Below are 15,746 nucleotides of genomic sequence, written 5' to 3'. Positions count from 1 at the left end.
AGATGATAAACTGAGCTGAAATCAAGAGTCAGACACTTAACTGACTGAGCCCCCCAGGCACCCCACACCCATAGGCTTTTTAAGTTTGCAACCTCTAGGACCTATTTCAAAATCCAGTCTTGGTCCAATTATATCCACCAAAGGGTGTGCTCAGCCAGGGACACACAGGACCATTGACTAAGTTTCAGAAAGTGATGTCAGATATTCTGCTTAAAATTATTTCTACCTTAAGAGAAAGAAATTGTGCTTTTCTAAGATTTAATATACCCATTGTCATGGTGCCCATTTTCATTGCATGTATCAGAAAATGATGTGTTTTACCTCATAGGGTTTTTTGAGAAGGGCTTACTTTCCACATCATGGAACAATGGATAGTAGCACCAACTTTTTTGGGCACTTTGAACATGGTATGATCTTAGGGTTTTATTAAAAATAAGAATCATTAAAAATAAGCGCCTGGGTGGCTTAGTCGGTTAAGCATCTGACTCGTGATTTTGTCTCAGGTCATGATTTCATGGGTTAGGAGTTTGAGCCCTGTGTTGGGCTCTGTGCTGACAGCTCAGAGCCTGGAGCCTGCTTTGGATTCTGTGTTTCCCTCTCTCTCTGACCCTTCCCCGTCCATGCTCTGTCTGTCTCTGTCTCAAAAATAAATAAACATTAAAAAAAATTTTTTTAAATAAAATAAAAAATAAAATGCATTCCTTCCTGAGAATTTGTAATGTAATAGCAAAACCTTTCTTTAAATGGAAGATTGGATTAAAAAGATTTTGTTATTGAAAAAATGATCCATAGTTTTATTTCTGATATTTGGATCTATATCTATCTATATATATCTATATATATCTATATCTATCTATCTATATATATATAGATATAAATACAAACATGTGATATAAAAAATAAAAGTATATAACTGTGTAGTATATGTACTAATATATATACACACACGTATGTCTGTATATATATACATATTTTTTAAGTTATCTTTCTCCTAGCTATGACAGTTATGAAACCTAAAATTAGAATTAAAAAATATAACCAGATAGTTAAAGTGGTGTATTATACTTTCAAAACATAATCTTCAAAGCTAACAAAAATATTCAATTGGATTCTCCCTTAAAAAATGTATTGCTTTATTATATTGGTTATAAAGTGTCCATTTTAACATCTCTGAAGTTAGAGGTGTACCTTAGATTTGATGGGCCTATGATAGTTAAATTGTCAGTATTTTCCCATTTTAGTGATACCTGAAATTATAGAACATCTTACATTTAATGGAATATAATGCTAATAATTATGCAATTGTATTGTATTTAATAGGGAAAAATAAATTATGGGGGGAATAAACTGTGTATAATGAATATATAAATATAATTTATGAAATACTTTGATTTCATCTTTTCCTAAAAATACACTTTATTTCATTTTATAGGTTTTATAATATAAAAATATATTGCATAGTAAATATATAATTCAAAGATATTTACAGAATCATATAAAAATAGCTATTGATGGGAAATATAATCAGAAAAGTTAAGATCTACAACTCCAACCAGTGTACCACATTATTTAATACTTTTTATCTTTTGGAAATCTGGCCAAGTGAGAAGAAAAAACAAAAAAAAAAGGAAAAAAAAAACTATAGTCAGAGAAAGGGAGGGACCTATGTTGCTTTTATGGGTTGAGTTTGCCTTTGTGGAAGACAAATTCACAGATAACACCAATGCTTTATTTATTTTATTATTATTATTTTAGAGACAGCAAGTGTGAATGGGACAGGGAGGGGCAGAGGGAAAGAGAAAAAGAGAGACAATCTTAAGCAGCCTCCATGCTCAGCTTGGAGCCCCACAGTGGGGCTTAATTCCGGGATCTCAGGATCATTATCCAAGCTGAAATCAAGTCAGAGGCTCAACAGAGTCACCCAGGCGCCCCAGTGTTTTATTTCTTAAAACAGCTGTAGTCGTATGGATTTTCATTTTATTATTGTTCAGTTATGTATATATTATACATACTTTAATGTATAATATATTAATTAAAATTAATTTATTAATACAATATTATTTAACAGATATTGTAGTAAGCTTTCAACTCAAATATGGTATACCCTTTAAGATATAGTTGTTGCCATATCGTTTTTCCATGGTTTGCTAATTGCTTAATAGTACTGAGCACTGTTCTTTGTACTAGCGTCATAGGGGTGGAAAATCCAGAATTCTCTTCTCTAAGAAGTTACATTCTAGTGTGAGACAAAAACAATGAGGATGCCAACAAGGTCTTTTCATAATCGATAAAGGCTAAGAAGATAGAATCAGGGTAATGTGTTAGAATATATTGGCTTTAGGCTTCGATACTAGTTAGGGTGATGGTAGAAAACCAAATGTTACAGGGATTTCCAAAATGAGATTGATTGGTTCTCCAAAATATTTCCCCTATTTGTCCACTCCTATTCTTCTCCCAAGCCAGATAATCTGTGTCTTTGTTTTTTTTTTAAGTTTGTTTATTTATTTGGAGAGAGAGTGTGAGTGGGGGAGGGGCAGAGAGAGAGAATCCCAAGCAGGCTCTGCACTGTCATTGGGGACACTGATGTGGGGCTTAAAATCACAAGCCAAACCATGAGAGCCTGGTGTGAGCCAAAACTAACAGCCGGATGCTCAACCGACTGAGCCACCCAGGACCCCTGATAATCTGTGTCTTTAAAGTCAAAATCAGCCTTTTCCCTAATATCCCTGCTACCAGTACGTCTGCACCTACCATTGGTCCTTCTTCACCCAGAGCCTTTGAGTCAGGAGACTTAGGGTTTCAGGAACTTTGTTCCCTAATTGTCTTCAGACTCACAACCATCTGGCTTCTTAGCTGTGATTGGTAAGGTTCAGATGTAACATGTTCTATCAAAACAAATACATATTCTCACTGCATAAAACAGAGAAGAAGAATAAATTTCCTCAAAGAGCCAGGAGTTCCCTTTAAAGACACATCTTTGAGCCATTAAGAATTTGCTGGGTTCTTTAGACTCTACCTTTTGGATTTTCTAATACAGTAACTTCGACATACTGGGAATGAGACTGGGAGAAACCAGCATTTGCTCAGACATTTTGGCACTGATGTTATTTTTTTGAAATGATTGCTAATACAAAATAAAGATATATAACTTTCAATCAACTAATTTCCCTTGACATCCTGTTTACTGTTGTGAGTCAGCACCCTGAATGGTGATGAGTTTTCTGTAGCATATTCCTGGAAGGAGAGGGCAAGTTAAAATTTTTCAGCCATAATGTTTTCTGTTTCAAACTATGTCTTTTTTGTTTGTTTGCTTATCTTTCTTTATTTTCTTCTTTTCCTTTCCCTTCCCCTCACCTCCCCTCCCACCCTTTCCCTCTCTTCTCCTCCTTTCTCCTCTTTTCCCTTCCTTCCCCTTTCTTTCCCTTCCCTTCCCTTCCATTTCTTGGTGTTCCTGGCCTCTATGTATAGATAACAGATCTGTGGCTATAAACTTTTGTTTTGAGCAGACAAATCATCCTGTGTTATTTAGCAAAGCTAAAGAGTGAACAAAAAATGAAAATATTTCTAAGCAATATCTAGCTGTACACTTAAAGCTAAAACCTGAAACTTCTATAATTCAAAAGTATTAACTATAAGCTGAAATATCTATGTTGTATAACCACTAACACAATTTAAGGGACTTTGTTTCTATTTGTCAGTTCACAAACTCCTAAGAAATTTGTTGGTTCTGACAAGACGGTTATCTAGCCCAGGTGCATCCTGGTGTACATCCTAACTCTTCAGTCTGTTTTCTAACTCTGTCCCTGGAATCTGGATTTTGCCACCAGCAGAAGTTAGTGCCCTGGTTCTATCAATATGACAACTCCTATCCATGCTAAGCTTCTTAGCATTTCATTTGTATTGTTAGGAAAATCCATGGTCTCTAATGTTGCCCCTCCTCACCCTTTGTATCTAACACTCCAGTGATGTTCCACTTTTATAAGTATTAATAAGTTGGCTGGGACTTCCAAAGCTCTGAATCTGGTCCTTGCTTTTTGGATGAGATTTGTGATAATGCTGGTTGACTCCTCTTTTGCTTCTTCTTAAAAACATTAACGGAAAGGTATCTTGTAAAAGATAAACTAATTAGGTTAAGATGATGCAAATTTAAAAAATTAAAAAAACTTCTATTTACATTAAAACGGCATTTAGTTACCAGCTTTTTAATATACCATAATATCTACCTTGCTTAAGCTTCCATAACTCCATGCCCTACTAAGAGCTTTATATATAACAATGTATGATGTTATTATTATGCTGTGCGTGTGTGTGTGTGTGTGTGTGTGTGTGTGTGTGTGTGTGTATGTGTGTGTGTGTGTAATTTAATGCCTTATGTTATCATCCGAATATCTTTTTGGTAAAATAGAAACAATACCAATCTCCCAGGACTGTTGTCATAACACCTAGGTAACATTTGTTCAAAGTGCTTGGCACACGGGTAGTCCTTCAATAGGGCCACTATCGCTGTGATTTTGATGTATTGCTATTTCTGTCATTCTTAGTTGATAGATAAGGGACCTATTTCACAGGAATTAACTTGCTTCAGAGTTCACCTAATATGACAAGGCTCAGATTTGAATCAAGGACTGAAAGCCTACTTTAACCATTTTCTCTCCACCTTCCACCAAGGCATTTTGATTGTTTTGTTTTGTGTTGTGTTGTTTTATTTTGTTTTACTGAATCCTGAGCCTACTTGATTAAAGTCTTTGCTTTACACATGCTTTGTTTCTTTCTGTTTTTTATTCCTCCATTCCACTGTTGTGTTTTTGTTTTGTTTTGTTTTGTTTGTTTTCTTAGCACCAGTGACTTTGTTTCTGTGCAGTGTCCCTCCTGGGGGACAGATGAAGTTAGGAAATAAGCTGTAAAGCATTCCCTTTTCACACTTGCCTCATGTCTTACCTCTTCTGCTTGCTTTAGATCTTTGCATTGATTTTCCCTATTATATATGTCAAAATGCATGTTTTGTTACATTGCAACTGTGGAGAATATTCTCTTACAGTTCTGTTAAACATGCAAAAAATATTTTATTATTGTTTCCTTCATGTTTATCAATAAAACTCAATAAAACTTTAAAATTAAATAACATTATCACAAGTGCCAGAGGACTCAGGGCCAGGACCATGGTGAAGCAAATGTGGTGCCTGGGGTGCAAAATTTAAGGAGGCCCTTTATCTTAGTTTCGCACAGATGTAGACTCAACACCTCTGAGTGATATCTTCTTAAAACTGGCATCATTGGAGCTTCACCTCCTTTACCTAAGCCAGAGCTCTAGGAGTATCTAGATATTCTTAGAATCACCCATTTCCTTAAACTATTCCTGCATTGAGAAAGAAGACACTTTGTTATTTTGGCTTTTTCATAATAATGGGTTTAACTTCTAGCTCTCTTGGAATTTGCTGTGGCATGAGAACAAGTTTAAAACCAGACAGCGTTCTACGAAAGGCCAGGTGTTCAAAGTATAATAAACAGCTCCCTAAAGATGAGAAAATGAATATTTAACTAGATGACTACATTTGATTTCCTTCATTCATTTTTTATAATTTCACTGAAAACCTTCTTGATGGAAATCACATTGACAGGATTTTAATATCTTCTGGTAAATGAGACCTGTCATTCTAATAGGTATATTTCTTTACAGTACTATCTGGTAAACTTTGGTGGCCAGTAATTTGCTGGATAGTCAAGACATAGGGAATTTTATGCAGATTGTACATCATGAGTATAACATTTGTCCTGAGAGGTTGATAGTTATGATGTAACTAGTAACATCAATTAGGTCCTGTTTAGAAAGAGACTGATTTTTTTTAACATAGGAAGAAAAAAATAACCATTTATGGAAGATTTAAATACTTAATTATTTGTATTTTCTTTTCAAAGGCAAAGAGAACTATCCTGTCCATCAAAACAGAGTTTAATGCAGAGGGTTTTAGGTTCCTTCTTAAAAACTAGGCCCAAGAAACATGTACTAAAAGTTAGCAGTTAATATAGTTACTTGTAAATAGAGGCTAAAATGTCTGCCTCTACATTTCCACTGTGTTTATCTTATGATTGTAGTTCCAGAAATTCTAATGTAGTGAGAAACAGGTTAGAGCTTCAATATCAGATTTTGCTAAGTAAGTATTTTCCAATTATCACAAATGACAGTTTTCATCTGATTGCCTATCAGAACTCAGAGAAAAGTCCCAAAGCAATGCAAAAGGCTGATCAAATCATCAGGTTTCTCTACACTTGTATGTATTCCTAAATATTGACTTGTCACCTTCATTCTCATGCTTACGCTTGGAGGAGGCCCAAATGCAATTTTATTGCGGTTACTGTTTTTAACTTGTGCTACCAGCATTAAAGGAGATTTGCATGTGTGTTATTGTTGTTTGTTGTAAATTCTCTAAGATTCTCATGGAAGAATGAACCTAATATAAAGACATACTCATGGGATAGCTATACAATATAAGATGTCCTGTTTTGTAACTTTCATAATGCTTTCCCATGTCATTTCCCTGAGCTGAATTAAGTCCAAACCTAAGACAAATAATGACCTTCTAATAAACTCTATAAATAAATGTAATATATACAATAACCCAACAGAAAGACAAATAGTTCATGTGACCTTTGGGAAGAAAGCAAAAATATTAAAAGCTAGAGTTCTTTTTTTTTCCTATAAGTTTTGCCTTTATTTTAAAACATTTATTTGAATATTTTGTTTGTTTGTTTTTTACTTTCCATATCATGTTTGTTAATGGTTATAGTGACAGGCATTGCATTTCAGAATCTACTCAAATCCTCATGGAAGCAGCAACTGAGACTGAAGAAAAACTGGTTCTATCAGGTTAATCTAGGATTTCCAAATGGAGTTTAGATCAAAAAAGAAACCCAAGATTTCCCAGTGAATGGGGATCTTGGTTTTATTCACATAAAGCTCTTCCATCACCCACTCTAGCATGATGCTTCTGAAATGCAGAAACCTGTCACTTGTGAGATAAACCCACTAATCCACCTCTGTCCTTGGCATTCTCTGTGTTCAGTGGGCAGATCTTTTTGGTGTGGATATTCCCTATCACTTATTCTCAGCACTACCTTTGTGTCATAAGCTGATAGCTTTAACCGATGCTTTTCTTGTCTTCCAGATTCAACGAAGACATCCAGACGGCTCTGTGTGGTGTTTTGAGAGCAGCCCCTGTTGAAGCTCTTCTGTAGGTAATCCCTAGGAATGACAACACATGTGTCACATACCAAAAGAGTTGCTACTCTGTTCACCCCATCAAAGCATCTGTGAATTCTGGTTCCTAGTGAATATGCAAATCAACAGTAGCTTCATTTGATATTTTTCTTGCTCTTAGTCAGATTCTAACCTTTCCTGTTGTTCATGTACATGAAAAAGAAAAATGCATGCGTTTATCAAAAAACAAAACAAAACAGAAAAAAACAGAAACAAAAACAAAAATCCCTGCTCCTCTGTCCTTTGAGGCTGGGTTAGTTATCTAGGGCCCTCATGACACTCTCATTTACCACATAACATAATTCCCCTACTTGTGGGTTTCATCTCTAGGACAAAAGCTTTTTGCTGGTAAAGACGATAACCATTTTTAACCCCAAGACCTGGAGTGTAGGTGCTTCAAGAAAGTTATTTAAATGATTGAATGAGGTCATGATAACAGAAAACTTTTAAAAAATTGTACCTATATCCATACATAGACGTAGGTAAAAAAAAAATCTATCCTCTACAACTCCATCATGTTTCAGTTTTGTGTATTCATATTTTTCACTAGTGTGGTCTCACTTTTCAATCTAAGTAACTGTCCTGACTTGGCTATTCTATTAAATGAACACATGGAATTGTGCTATTTTCCTTGGTTGGGTGTGTTACACCTTCACACTGGAGAAAAAAAATGTCCATGCTGGAGGAAGATTTGATATGTTCTAATGAGGCTCACTGTCTCCAAGCTGGTGGTTCTCACCCTAAGAGCTCTTCTTGTCACCTGGTGTGACTCCATCTAAGTGTTAGCCAGTTGGTGAATGAGATTTTGGAAAAGTTCCAAGCTGCAGTTAATTATGTGCTTTTTTCAAAACTTGACTTTATTGTCTTCGTGGGTGCCTTCTCTCTATTTAGTAAGTGGCTTGTTTTGCTTTTTTGCACATCTAATCTTACTTACAGTTTTCTTCCAAAAATAGAAACACAATATAGTACTGAGGCAAAATGCACATTGCATTAATTTATGCAAAGGTTTAAAAAGGCAATGAGATAACATATGTAACAGCGCTCTAAAAACAACAAAGACTCCTACAACTAAATGGAATTTATCATTTTTATTATCATGCATTTACTTTTGAAAAAATACATGGGTATGTCTGACTTTTGAACTTGTGACATGAGACATTTCGCTATTTTTTGTGGAGTTTTGATGGGCTTTTCTGTTGTTTTTTTTTTTCTTTTAATACAAGATGGGTTGTATGTTTGTATGCTTTCTAGAGATTTGCAGTTTTTTGAGTGTTTTTTTTTTTTTGGCTTTTCAGTTTATTCCTTTCACTTTGGTTTTGCTTGTTCATGCCTATAGAGAATAAACTTTATGATAAAGCTGATACATCAACTCTAAAAATGACAAGTCTGTGGGATTTAGAGGAGGGGGGGGGTTAGAAAAAGAACAAGCTGAGGAAAATTAAATAGTTCCCAAAGAGCATTTTACTTTCTGAGGTATAATCCCAAAGAAAATTGCTATAATGTAAAAGACTCGGAATAAGAACTCTTAATATTAGGTTCATGTAAACTATGGTCAAAGGAGCTAAGAAATTGATGACCCACAGACAAAATCGGCTGCTGTGTTTAAGACGTTTCATGGGTGTATTCTGAAGTAGAGTCTTCAGTTGGTTAGGTACTTCGGCCGTCTGGGTATTATTGATCTATTGAAGACAAAGAGGAAAATGTTCTGATCGGTATGCTAAGAAGAGTTTGCTTCCTAGGGAAGGCAGGCAGTTTCATGCTTCCTAACTTTTCATTGCAATTGTGAAGCCCACCTAGGAAGACAGAGGTTTGAATTATTAAAGAAACTGAGTTTTCTAGCCTTGAAGCAGAATTTTTAATATTCTGCAAATTTTATAACATTTTGTTTGGAAATATACATTTCCCCTCATGTTTAGAGACAGACAGAAAGAAAATTCACTCAGGAGTGAGAAAAGTTAACCATGACATTAAAATTCAGTTGATTGTATTTAGGTGTAACTTGGGTTTTAGACACTTAAGGATTGGTGATTTAGAATTTGAACAGTTGGCCTGCTGTTATTATGTTTATCTCGAATAATCCGTGGGGAAAGTTAATGTTTTTGTTAATATTTTAAAATCTTTTTTATCTACATAAGCTGGTCTAATAATAATTAAATTTTCAACTCATACATGAAGCTTTTTCCTTAAAACATCATATTTTTTGTATTATGACATGAATTAAATCTTTTTTAAACATAAGATAAAAGCACAGCAGGCAGCATAGATGAATAAATGTTTTAGTTTCTTCTAAGGGGGAGGGTTGTAGAATAATACCGGCTTGAGATGAATTGTCTTTACAATTTCTCTAAATGTAAAATCCTGGAAACCTCTTTAACATCTTCAAATTACAGTTTCCCAGTCTGTAAAATGGGAATTATAAAAGAATCCATCTATGAGCTTGTTACCAAGATTAAATTGGAAAACATGGAACAGTGTCTGAAATATAATAAATGTCCTAAGTACGCTGGATATTCATTTTATTCCAGTAGCTCTATGGATACAGTGAAAAAAGGTAGAAATTTGTTTGACTCAAATGCTGTGGTCCCTTCACAGCTAGTAAAATATCTCCAAAGTAAAATCTTTTTTGTGATGGCAAATGTGTAAATATATTCTGATCCCATTTTTCTTTGGGTTGGAAATCAGGCGTGTCAGTACATAACTTCCAAGAGAGGTAGAGGTGTGACAAGGTCTTCGTCCTGCTTTGACCGAAGTGCTCATTAGTGCCTGCTAATGAGAGAAGTTTAGGTCAGAAGCCAAAGAGAGTACACACTCATGGTGAGAAATGGGAGAGGTCAAGAGGCCAAGGTCAAAAATCAGGGATCCAGGTTACATCCTGAGAGTGGATAACCCAGTGTAGAGAATCAGGTGGACACAAGCAGAAGATGTACTCACTTGGAGAAGAGAAATGAGCACAAATTTTCATATCTGGATTGAATTAGAGCAGTTCATTCCTTGACATCAATCAGAATAGCATTAGAAGATTTTCCTCTGGAGTTGAGGCAAAAAAATTAATCTAAAGCATAATATTTTTTTGATACCAGATAATAGAAGAATATTGCTTTCAAAGCAGTATGCCTATATAAAATGAAAATATTTGCCTGATGGAATGGGAATTAGGGATAGGATTGTTACAAGATATAGATCAAATCAGAGGATCCTGTTTAAAAATAGGTTTTCTTTGGTCTACCCATGATGCTTGTAAGCCATATACAAACAAATGCCTCAGTTCATGTTTGGGTTTGATTCATTCATTTGTTTGTTTGTTAGAAAACATGATGGTGCCATAATCTTTATCTGGCAAATATTTCTCTTTTACCTCAGTATGTGGACATGTTTGTTCTGCTTTATTTCATTTTCCCCTTGCAGCCAAGACAAAGAGATACTTTCTCTATTTACAGAGCCATGTGATCATTGGTATTGTGTGTATTTTCATGCTATTATACTTGTCGCTCTGCAATGCAGTCTGTTTCCACCAAACATTCAGAAAGGTCTTTGTAAAACATACACCCAAAGATGTTATTCCTGTGCTTTAGATCCTTTATGCACTTCCCTATGGAGTTGGAAGACGTTGTAAACTCTTTATCTAGACCTAAACGGCCCGGTATACTTTTTCATGCTTAACTCTCAGGCCCCACGATGTACTTCTCTCCTGCTTGCTCACCCCTCTCCAATCAACAGAAGCCTCGCATTCTTCCTGGAGCATCCAAGCCCTTCTTAGCCTGAGATATCTGTGTCTGGCTACTCTTAACTATGCTTTCCAAAGTGTACTTGTTCTTATCTTTTCTTCATGTTTCAGCTCAGATATTGCCCAATTTTAGAGAGGGCTTTTTTTAACCAACTTGTGTTATTCTGTCATTGCTCCATTGTTGTCTTTGCAACGTTTATCACAATCTATTATTTTTGTTTACTGATTAAATTAAATTATTATGGTTTCCTTTGACCCCCATAGCCTGTATACTTCATAAGATTAAAGGCTTTTTTCTGTTGTGATTGTGACTCTGTCTCTCAGAACCAGAAAGAAATGCTTAGCAGTTGGTAGGGGCTCAATGATTTTTTTTTAAAGAAATAAATGAGTACATTATAGACTTATTATGTTGCCACTACCATAGTTGATAATCTTTCTTCATGCTTTGAGTTATACAGTGTTTATTGAGGACTTATCACTTTAAAGGAACTTAAAACTTGGGGACAAACAGATTAATAAAGGCGTGTTTCCTTCCCTCTGTGATAGGGCTAACATATATGTTGTTGCTCCTTGCCTTAGTGAATTCCTGGAGTGCTATGTGTAGACACATTTGAAAGCTGTGTCTCAACTCATGAAAGGATGACAGCAACACAGAAGAAGGAAGAAGAAATACTCATATCATACATTTGCCATTTTTGCTTAACTAACAGAACAGGCACATTTTCAAAATACTGTTCTTGTGGGGAAAAATGGCTTTCTGTAAGTCTCTCTTAGGCGCTATCCCACCTTTAGCCATAGGACTTTTTTACATAGACAAATCACTCTGCTTCCCCACCTCCACCCCTCTCCCCTTCTGATCTCTCCTGGTGGCTCCTTTAACTGGTGGTCCATCCTTCATGTTGCAGCCACTGGCTCTTCTTCACAGTTTCATCTTCTGACTATCTCTCTACCCTCCCCAGACCGGGCTAATTCTTCTGCCCTGCACTTCTGGTAGCTCTCTAGAATTCACTTTTTAGCACTTAGCACTATTGTCATTGTAATAGATTAATGTCATTAGTGGATTAATGTCTGTCTCTCCAGCTGGACTGTGAACTCCATGAGGACAAGTCTGTCTTTGTTTTGCTTGCTCTTCTCAATACCAATTACATGGGATTACATTGTGGTTTTCTTAGAAGTTCCCTGTTGATATAATATGATGCTAATTCCAAAGCACTAAATCTAATAAGACATAATTTTTTTTAACATTTCCTTTAATGATTTTGTTACATTCTCACTGCTGTGGCTTTGTGCTTGTCTCTCAAGATGATGATTTTATCAAGTAAGCAATTTTAAAATGCACAACAGTTGAGGGGACTGGGTGGCTCAGTCAGTTAAGTGTCTGACTGCAGCACAAGTCATGATCTTGTGGTTTGTGGGTTCGAGCCCCACATCGAGCTCTGTGCTGACAGCTCAGAGTCTGGAGACTGCTTCGGATTCTGTGTCTCCCTCTCTCTCTGTCCCTCCTCCGCTCACACTCTGTCTCTCTCAAAAATCAATGGATATTAAATTTTTTTTTAAAGCACAACAGTAAATAATTATGAAACTGGGAAAACTACAACAATAAATAGGTATTTTATCACATGGCAACAAGTAGAAACTTTCTGGGCCTAACCAACATCATCTCTTTCAAAACTTTTTTTTTTTCAATGTTTATTTATTTTTGAGAGAGACAGAGACGGAATGCAAGTGGGTTAGGGGCAGAGAGAGAGGGAGACACAGAATGCAAAGCAGGCTGCAGGCTCTAAGCTGTCAGCACAGAGCCCGACACAGGGCTCGAACTCACAAGCCATGAGTTCATGACCTTAGCCAAAGTCGGAAGCTCAACCGACTGAGCCACCCGGGCTCCCCATCATCACCTCTTTCATTTAGCATCATCCAACTACTTTCGCCTGCATTATTCACTTCCTGTTCCAGATGTCTTTCACATCTTATGTTATGGAGATTGGCAATTAAAATTTTCTCTATCCACTTAGCAAATCCAGTGTGAACAGCCATTTTCTTTCTCAGGCTGCCTGCGTCTTCTCTCTCCCAACTGTTGTAAGCATGAAACATCTTTTTGTATTGGCGGAATGATTTGCTTCACTTATCAGCTGATTTTACTCACTTAAAAAAAAAAGTCTCCAAAAGCCCCTCCCTACTTTTTAAAAAGCACTGAAGACGTGAAATGAGGAAAATACTTATACTTTCAGAGCCAGCTACTTACATTTATAACCTTGAGGTTGTCTTTGATCCTAAATCAGGTTTTAATTACCATTGTAGTTACATTGGTGAAAAAACGATTCTATTATTTCCTGAACACAGCAAGGATATGTCCAATACTATCTCATGAGTACAGTTATTTTAAGGCTTTTATTACTAATTATAGTTGGTTTATTATAATTCATTGTTCACTGGCCTTCTAGGCTATTTACTTAAGGTTCTATTCAGCATTACAGCTGCTGCTGCAGCTGCTACTCCTCTGAGATTCTCTGACTTCATGAGAGTAACAGGACTCCTATTTGGAAGAGGGTGTAATTGGGCTCAAGGGAGATACTTAACTTGGTGTCCCCTGGAATGTGCTACAAGAGGGTGCATTTATTCCCAACTTCAAGAAGAGGTTAAGAATCTGGAGAATAGTAGATGAGCCCTTTAACCATTACAACTGACATAAGCAACAATGGAACTGTTCATGTCTCTATCTCCTTATTCAGCTAACTTTCTATAGCCGTTTTTTTCCCCTTTGTATTAGATTCCCACTTTGTAAATTTTCTTGATTGCTCAATCCCCAATCCAGCCTTATTTTGTCTTTTGTAAACGATAGTTTGTTTGTTTTTTAGGCTCTTATGCAATTTATTTATTTCACAGACATTACTGAACACCTACTTTGCACCTTGAACAAATTTAGCAACTGATGCAGACATTCTATAGCAAGTAGATACAAAGACAGCGATTCCACCTCTTCTGTTAACTGGAAGAATCCCCACTCTGGCTATTAGGTACTTTGATAAGTTGGCTGCATGAAAGTTTGCAACAACATTCTGATGGCAGGATTGCCTTATTTTCTAATTGAATCAAGTAACAGAAACTTTCAGTAAGTTTGAAATGGAAAGAAGGGCAAGAGAGAATGTAAGGTGTCATGGACTAAATATATTTCTCTAAATGTATTAGCTAGGAGTTTGACCAGATTCTTTCTTTTTTACCCTGTTTAGGCAAGGGCAGACATTTAGCCACCCATATATTTTAAACTTTACTCTTTTCATTAGTGAAAAATATATTTTTATACAGTTAATTCCAGTTAACAAATCCTTTAGTGAAGATTTAGACTGGAATATTTAAAATATGTGTCTTAGCCACCTGTAGATCTCTCATTGAAATTTTCAAATGCTATCTAGCCTCCACTGGACTATGCATTTCTGATTAGAGGAGATCAAATGTAAACTAATGTTTCCAAGAGAGTTAATTCAGTGCAGAGGCCATTATATCCCACTGTCTCTACTGAAGTATTTTAAAATAAATTACAGATAACATAAAAGAAAGATTGTCATCTTGCTCCCTGCATGAATACTTGCTGAGTTACAGAATCAGCAGTCTTGCCACAGGGCTGCAACGGGAGCAGCGCCAAGAGGAGCGAGTGAGATCTGGGAGAGCACACCAAGTGTGAAAACCATGTACTAGTAAGGGCTACCAACAGCAGTCATAGGAGAACAAACCAGAATAGGATACGAAACATCTCCCTACCTGATTCAACTGGCTTAGTCCACTAAAATCCACCCTGATATCTCTTTCCTCCCTTCTTAACTTTAACCCTGTGCAGCTAGAAATAGAAGAGGATAGGAGGAGGGCAAAAGCAAAAATACACAACCCACAACAAACACTATTTGCCTTCTTCTTCCAACGTGACCCTGCTTCAGGACGCTAAGTTTGAGGTTTGCTTGGTGACAGAGAGAAGGAGATCAGGGTTCAACTGGATGATACCACAGATATAAACTGGTCTGAAATAAGCCTGTGAACTTTAAGGTGTTTATTTTGTTGTACTGAAATATGTATAAAATATACGTAACAAGAAATTTACCATTTTAACCATTTTAAAGTGCATAGTTCAATGGCCGTGAATAGATTTCCATTGTTGTGCAGTCACCACCACCAGCCATCTCCAGAACTTTCTCATCTTTCCAAACAAACTGTGTGCTCATTAAATACTAACTACTCATTACCCTCATCTATTTTCTGTCCCTATGAATTTGACTAAGTTCCTCATGTACGTGCAATCAAACAGTATTTGTCCCTTTATGTCTGGCTTATTTCACTGAGCGCTATGTCTTCGAGGTTAATACATGTTGTAGCATGGGTCAGAATTTCCTTTCTTTTGAATAATATTCCATGTTTCTGTGTCTGTGTGTGTGTGTGTGTGTGTACCACATTGTGTTTATCCAGCCATCTGTTTATGGATACTTGAATTGTTTCCACATTTTGGCTATTGTGTTTAATGCTACTGTGAACATGGATGTATAAATATCTGATTGGGTCCCTAATTTCAGTTCTTTTCAGTCCATACCTCAAAGTGGAATTGCTGGATTATAAAGTAATTTTATTTAAATTGTTTTAACAATTGCTTTGAAGAATTTCAAAGCATTTCAAAAATACTGTTTTCCACAGAGTCTGCTCTATTTTACATTCCCAACACCAAAGTACAGGATGAGTTCAAATTTCTTCACGTTCTTGTCAACACTTACTATATTCTGCGTTGTA

General features: G+C 36.1%; 1 protein-coding gene across 3 annotated transcripts in view; it reads left to right on the top strand.

Annotated features, from left to right (window-relative positions):
* TENM2 (teneurin transmembrane protein 2) overlaps window positions 1-15,746 on the top strand; it is a 2,391,334-nt gene that overhangs the window by 818,828 nt on the left and 1,556,760 nt on the right. For all 3 annotated transcript variants that reach the window (XM_045040340.1, XM_045040320.1, XM_045040321.1), the window contains one exon: window positions 7,164-7,229. The gene's annotated coding sequence lies outside the window, so the exon portion shown is untranslated. The remainder of the gene's footprint in view (window positions 1-7,163; window positions 7,230-15,746) is intronic.

Source organism: Felis catus, chromosome A1, assembly GCF_018350175.1.
Source record: "Felis catus isolate Fca126 chromosome A1, F.catus_Fca126_mat1.0, whole genome shotgun sequence".
NCBI lineage: Eukaryota > Metazoa > Chordata > Mammalia > Carnivora > Felidae > Felis > Felis catus.
The sequence above is the reverse complement of the archived record's forward strand: the minus strand, read 5'-3'. Positions and strand labels throughout refer to the sequence as shown.